Consider the following 7,765-nt stretch of genomic DNA (forward strand, 5'->3'; position numbering starts at 1 on the left):
TGCTTTAGGATGGAATGCTCTGAATATATCTGTGACGTCCATCTGGTCCAGTGTGTCATTCAAAGCCCTTGTTTCCTTGTTGATCTAGAAACTGAAAGAGTTTGTGATCACTAAACCAGTCCTGCAAGAAATCTTAAAGGGTATACTTTAAGCAAAGAGAGAGCCCAAAGGTAACATAGACCAGAAAGGAATAGAGACAGTATACAGAAACAGTGACCTTACAGGTAACACAATGGCACTAAATTCACATCTTTCAATAGTTACTCTGAATGTAAATGGGCTAAATGCCACAATCAAAAGACACAGGGTATCAGTTTGGATAAAAAAGCAAGAACCATCAATATGCTGTCTGCAAGAGACTCATTTTAGGCCCTAAAATACCTCCAGACTGAAAGTGAGGGGGTGGAATACCATTTTTCATGCTGATGGACATCAAAAGAAAGCTGGGATGGCAAACCTTGTATCAGACAAATTAGACTTTAAACCAAAGACTGTAATAATAGATGAGAACGGAGACCAAATGATAATTAAAGGGTCTATCCAACAAGAAGATCTAACAATTGCAAATGTTTATGCCCCTAACATGGGAGTAGCCAATTATATAAGCCAATTAATAACAGAATCAAAGTAACACATCGACAACAATACAATACTAGTAGGGGACTTTAACACCCCACTCACTGCAATGGACAGATCATCTAAGACACATATCTTTTAAAGACAAGGAGAGGGGAGGCTAGGTCAGACTTACAGGGCAGAGATGGGAGGCAACTCTAGGAGCTACGAAAGAGGTACAGGAGGGATTCCACCTTAAGTTTCTTCCCAGACCAAGTCCTATCAGATGTAAACATATCTGGTAGTACACTCATTGGATTTCTATGCTTTCTGCTAACAACTTTGTACATATGGAGTGTGAAAGTGAATTCTCCCATTCTTCCCTTTGTTCTTAGTAAATAACTTGAGAGAAAAATACATCTAGCCTTTGTTTTAGATATTATTTTAGGAATATCAGGAAATTCATTTGAACAAGATATGCTAAAATATTTCCATATTTAAATGAAACAGGTATGAAAGTCAGAGGATAAGTAAAAGATTAAAAGAATTAAAAATTATTCTGGGGGCGCCTGGGTGGCTCAGTCGTTAAGCGTCTGCCTTCGGCTCAGGGCGTGATCCCAGCGTTCTGGGATTGAGCCCCATGTCAGGCTCCTCTGCTGGGACCCTGCTTCTTCCTCTCCCATTCCCCCTGCTTGTGTTCCCCCTCTCACTGGCTGTCTCCCTCTCTGTCAAATAAATAAATAAATAAATAAATAAATAAATAAATAAATAAATAAATATCTTTTAAAAAAATTATTCTGAATCAGGTAAAGTCTGGAAATAGGTGCTACAGTCTCTTCCAACTCTGAGATTTGAAAGCTTTATCACCTATATTTATATGACATATCAGATTTACAAAGTAGTTTCACATATATTCTCTGATTTTTACAACCTTAAGTCAAACACATGAGCCCCACAGATAAAGAAACTGAAGCTCCTTGTCATGGTTGGATCCTGATTAAGATCAAGGTTTTCTGACTCTCCATCCAAAGTTTTATAGCCTTTAATTCATACAGTACCCTATGCAAAAATATAAGTTATATCAACATATTGGAAAGCCTCTCTGCTAAGATAGAGTTCTAAATGAGCAAATTTGTGCAAATTCACAATAGCTCTTTTTATTCTGATGTCTTACTAGCATGCCAAAATGTGATAGACATATGGTCCCTGCCTTTAAGAATGTTCTGTTAAAGATAACAGAATTATAAATTAGTTCCCTCTCCACTTATATTAGTTAGTTTCTTTCAGTATGCAAGGAGCACTGTATGCTATGGTTTCAGGTGGAGTTTAATTTTGGGTTTCAAGGAGAAGTAAGAAAGAACAGAACATGTTTTCCTGAGGGCTTGAGGAAAATTCAGACATGCATGTTTACCAGAATCAACAAAAGCTGGAGAAGCTGGAGGGCATCTCTGAAAAGCTGCTATAGATGCTCATCTCCTGTGCCTAGGACACCGCCCTTACCACCCTGCTACTTTCTCCAGATGTTTCTTTTTATTCCATGTAAACTAATCTGTGTCTACACTCCTTTTCTCTGTCTCATTTTTTTTTTCTGATTTGAGTTGCTTATTATGAACTTCTTGGGTAATATTATTACCTTCTTTGGAATGCCCGAGTGGCTCAGTCAGTTAAGTGTCTGCATTCGGCTCAGTTCATGATCCTAGGGTCCTGGGATCAAGTTCCACATGAGGCTTCTTGCTCAGAAGGGAGCCTGCTTCTCCCTCTGCCTACCGCTCTCCCTGCTTGTGCTCTCTCTCTCTTTCTCTCTGACAAATAAATAAATAAAATCTTCTTAAAAATATATATATTATTATCTTCTTTTATTTTTTTGAACTTTTCTACTCTTGACTTCATCTCTTCTCAGAGGATCAGTTGAGCTGCTAGTCACCAGAACGGGCTTTTGCTGGGGCTTCAACCACCTGTATAGGTCTACTGCATGTCTCTGGGTCATGTTTCCCAACCTCAGCCCTGACCTAATTAGCTTTCCCAAGAGTTGTGGGTCATGTGATACAAACAAAGGTGACCACAAGCAAAGACTATCCCAGGAGTAGAGGCAGGCTGGTTTGTAGTCCAGGTCCTCTCATGGCAACCTGAATGTACTGCACTATGCAACGTTCTTTATTTTATTTTTTATCTTAATCTGATAAATAATTTTTAAAATATTTTTACTTTGAGCAGACTTATTGATTCTTGTCTATTCTCTTGGACCAATTTTCAAATAAATATAAATATAAGCATTTTATTGATACTCAAGACAGTAAGAAAATTGGATTAGAATAATAATGAAATCAAATAAATTAGAAGTCCTATTATCATATGCACTTTGGACCAGTAATTGGTTAATCAAAAAGTCATTTAATGTGAGGAATATTTTTTATTTATTTATTTGTTTTTAAAGATTTTATTTATTTGGGAGAGAGAGCACAAGTAGAGGGGAGGGGCAGAGGAAGAGGGAGAAGCAGACTCCCCATCAGGCAGGGAGCCTGATGTGGGGCTCCACCCTAGGACTCCAAGATCATGACCTGAGTCAAAGACAGACACTTAACTGACTGAGCCACCCAGGGGCCCCAAAGAATATTTTTTAAATGATATATTGTTTAAAGATAATATTTTAACTTAATATACATAAATATCTTTTGGTTGGTGTGCTCCACAGTAGTTGTATAAAGACCATATTTCTCTAATTTCCAACTTTTGCTTCTTTAAAGTGAAAATTTAAACACATTTGCAAACTAATGTTGGTGCATAAGTCTTAAGATTTTGAGAATATTTTCCCAGTCATTTATAATTTTCTTATCTACACTTAATTTTAAAAGAAAATTTCAGGGGCGCCTGGCTGGTGCAGTCGTTAAGCGTCTGCATTCGGTTCAGGGCGTGATCCCAGTGTTCTGGGATCGAGCCCCACATCAGGCTTCTCCGCTAGGAACCTGCTTCTTCCTCTCCCACCCCCCCTGCTCGTGTTCCCTCTCTCGCTGGCTGTCTCTGTCAAAATAAATAAATAAAATCTTTAAAAAAAAAAAAAGAAAATTTCATTTAGAAACATAAAATTATTCCTTAATCAGAGAACTGAACTTGGTTTTGATAGAAAAACTTTATTTTTCACTCACATTTCTTTAAGTTATATATTTGAATAAATTAAATAATTAAAAATAAAATAAAATTATTGAAAATAACACTAAATAAAATAAATAACATAAAGCAACAAAAAACCTGACTCTTCCTATCTCTACAACACGACTGATAGGAACAAAAATACAGTGTGGCTTGGAGAAGAAAACAGTCTCTGGTCATGAGTGTTTGCTATGCCATGAGCGTCCGTCACGTGATTTACGGGGAAAACAAAGAATCCATTCATCTAGCAAGTGACCAAAGGGGTTTTACTGCACATATATTCAACACAGTTCAAAATTTCTCTTAGATTATAATAACATGTAAGCTTTAAAAAGATTTAAAATGGAGAGAAAATTTCATTGGTGAATTTTAAATAAAGGTAATTTCAGTTAGAAAAATATAAAAGAAGATAGAATTAAAACTGGTTAGTATAGGTAAATAAGCAACAAGAAACAGAAATAGGCACTTCCTCAGAATGTACACAAAAGTTAATTCCGAGCGAGTGAAGTAGAGGTAGGCTTCTGTTTGCTAAGAATACAAGGAGCAGAGAACACGAAAAGGTCTCTTATAACAGACATTCCTTAAATGAATCGGGAAACCAGAAATGACAGAGAACAAAAAAAAGAGAATCGAGTGGCAAGCACATGAGCTGAGGCATGTCTGCTCTTGGGGATGTGCTAATCTTGGGTTTTAACCCAGACTGAACCAGAAGCAGAAACTGTGGGATTCAGAAAATCAAGGAGTTGGAACTGAGGCCACGAGAATAAAGCTGGGACCTGGCTGGCCTGTACTCAAAAGGTTAAAAGGAAAAAAGAAAGGAAAACTGCACTGACACAGGAGAATATAAGGATGTTTACTCTAGCCTGAATTTTGAGTGGCTTAAAAAAAAAATTCTCAGTTGGGTCTGTACCAAACATTGTCTGGTTTGGAAAAGAAAGTGCCATAAAAATTGCTCTTGTAACAGTAATACTTCTGAGAGTCATGGAATAAGAAACACAAAAATTCCTTGATAGGACATGCTTTCAACCTAGACTGCACAGGATTCCTGTAAGAATGAAAATGAGTTTACAATACAATTGTAAAATAAAAGGAAACAATCCACCACGAATGAGATAGCAGAAAATAGAATAATGGCAGAAAATAGAATCTGATAGGGATTCTGAACTTAGTGTGTGTGTCTGTGTGTGTATGTGTATAATTGATTAAAGAGAAAAAAAACAATATTCAAAGATACAAGAAAAGGATACAAAAAAGCATAAAATAAAATAAAGAGGAAATCAGAGAGGGAGACAAACCGTAAGAGACTCTTAACCATAGGAAACAAATTGAGTGTTGCTGGAGGGGAAGGGAGGGGAGTGGGGGGATGGGGTGACAGTCATTACAGAGGGCATGTGATGTAATGTACACTGGGTGTTATATGCAACTGATGAATAACTGAGTCTACCTCTGAAACTAATGATACACTATATGTTAATTAATTCAAATAAAATCTAAAAACTATGTTATTTAAAAAAGATCTACTGATAAAAAGAGATTGATAGATGGAAAAATGTATGTACATCAAGTATAGTAAAATGTTTATAGTAGAATATAGGTAGTGGGTATACAGGTGCTTAATGTCAAATTATTTCGATTCTTACATGTTTGTAAATTTTCATAATAAAATATCAGGAGGAATATACTATGAACAAAGGATAGCCACATATAAAAAGAATCAGCTAGAGAAAACTATAAAAGCTGGACAAATATTTATAAAACCATTTGCAGTCATTAGCTGTAAACAAATGACCTCAATACCAAAGGATCATAATAAAACTGGAATAAGCAAGTTTGGGAACAAATAAAAATCATCTCACCATCAGAATACATCTCAAATTTTAAGGACAGAGGTTTAAGTGTAACATAGAGTAGAGGCAGTGGTACTCAGTGTGGGTAACTAGAAGCATCAGCCTCACCTAGAAGCTTACTACTAAAGCAAATTTGGGGGCTCCTCCACAGAGTACTAGAGCAGAAACTTTAGGGTTAGGCTAGCATTCTCTTCTAAAAAGCTCTCCAAGATGCTTCTGTTGCTCTCTTGATCATCACAGAATCACTGGTTATAAGGAAATAGAATTTCTGATAAAAGATAGCTAAGAAAAAATTAGTGATAAAAATTAGCAATAACTTAATCATCAGAGAATTCCCTTTCAAGTCCAAAATGAAAAGTATTACGCTTCTGTTTAATAAAGTACTTGCAAACAATTTTACTACCTACATTTAAAAATTATGGTGATTTTTGTTGTCAAATCGTTAAAGCTGATAAGAAAGCTCAGCAAAGTCTTGTTGGATGTAGGACTAGTGTACAAAATTATAAAAAACGTAAATATATTTTTACGAAGCAGAAACACTTATGTGATTTTTAAAAGACTTACAATAAAAATAAGGTACCTATAATCATGACAATAAAAGATGTGCAAAAACCTTATAAGGAAAAATATAAAGTCTTACTGCGAATCCTAGAAATAGCTGTGAGAGAGATCTTGCTGGATGAGAAGATTCAATATCACAACAGTGCAGCGCTCCCAGAATGTGTGTATGTGTACATTTCAAAAATTTTTTGAAGAAAAATATTTTTAAAAATTGGAGAATATCTTCATGTAGTGAAGGATTATGTAATCAAGACACATAAAAGCCACACATGAAGGAAAAGATGGATATATTTGACTACTGAGTTTAATTCTGTTATTTGACAAAAGACTACAAATGAAGTGAAATGCAGGACTCCGGATTGGGATGAAATATTGATAATACCTAGAACCAACAATTAACCACTACCTAAAATATACAAACAGCTCTTATAAATCAGTTAAAGACAAACTTAAGGATGGGTGGAGGTTATGAGCAGGCAATTCACGGAAGCATAAACCTGAATGATCCAAAATATACGAAAAGGAGAAAAGGAGCCAGTTTTTCATAAGCTTCCTGTCCTTGCAGTTAACTGTTGGTAGTGTACAGAGAGCAATAAATGGGTATTGTCAGTCTTCCATTTTTAACTCCTATTGCTTTGAATTAGTAATTTGCAAATATTTTTGCAAAGGATATTACCATGGTACTGTTTACTCATCCGATTTTGATTTGAAGGCTTAATTGGGGTGATTATGTACTCCAGCTGCTTTTGCTTTTCAGCTAGACCTAAGAAGCCCATTTATTTATTAATTTAGCAACTTAATTTCTGTAAAATTCTTTGAAATGAGAGTGTTTCTCTTACCAGCTAAGAGTGAGAAAAAGAAAGGTTTTTGTTTTTGTTTTGTTTTTTTAAATGTCTCCTTGTGTGCCTCACAATTAAGAGTCATTCCCTGAAGACATTAAAAACTTCAGGAACGGGGAAAATGTGTAAAAAATTTATACTTGGAGAAGCTGTGGAAACACTGGAGCTGGAAACATTCTAAATTAGGAGATTAGATTATATGCATAAGAATTCAAAGGTGACCAGGATCAAATCTGAAAATTAAGTGGAGGTTGATAACAGCTAAGAATTAGGAGGGTAACTCGCTGAAAACTTGTTGTCACAAACTGGCTTTTTAAGACTAATTTACCTCTTATTAAGTATGGCAATTTAATTTTTAAAAATTCTATTTTAAAAACCGTCACTGAGCGGAAAGGTGTCCAAATTTCTATGTTAAAGAATGGTTAGTGAGTTGGCTTTGGAATCAGATTATGTGGATTCAAATGCTGGTTTGTTGTATGCCTTTGAGCAAATTTCATGATTCTCTGCCTCAGGTCCCTTATCTGCAAGATGGAATGGTTAATACCACCTACCTCATAAGATCAGTATAAGGATTGGAAGAGATAATACCAGTAAGTACACCGCATCTGAAAAACACTAAACACTAGATAAAATTTAGCTATAGGTTTTCATACCACATCTAAGGGAAGCCTGTCTGTTTGGATCTCAAAGCATATAACTAATATACTATAGCTCACCTACTGCCAATTTTTGTACCTGGAAAATGCTAATTGCTCTCTTTTTAACTGGTCTCTTTTTAAGGGCTGTAATTAAAAGCTAAATGTTAGGAGAAAAACA

The 7,765-nt window shown here is 35.5% G+C and overlaps 1 long non-coding RNA gene across 1 annotated transcript in view; it reads left to right on the forward strand.

The window, feature by feature from the left end:
• Nucleotides 1-7,539, forward strand: part of LOC148110253 (uncharacterized) — a 289,301-nt gene extending 281,762 nt beyond the window's left edge. The window contains exon 4 of the long non-coding RNA XR_015724102.1: nt 7,462-7,539. This is a non-coding gene — a long non-coding RNA (uncharacterized LOC148110253). The remainder of the gene's footprint in view (nt 1-7,461) is intronic.
• The last annotated feature ends 226 nt before the right edge of the window (nt 7,540-7,765 follow it).

Source organism: Ursus americanus, chromosome 4 (genome assembly GCF_024610735.1).
Source record: "Ursus americanus isolate L20-20 chromosome 4, mUrsAme1.1.p, whole genome shotgun sequence".
In the NCBI taxonomy this organism is placed as follows: Eukaryota; Metazoa; Chordata; class Mammalia; order Carnivora; family Ursidae; genus Ursus; species Ursus americanus.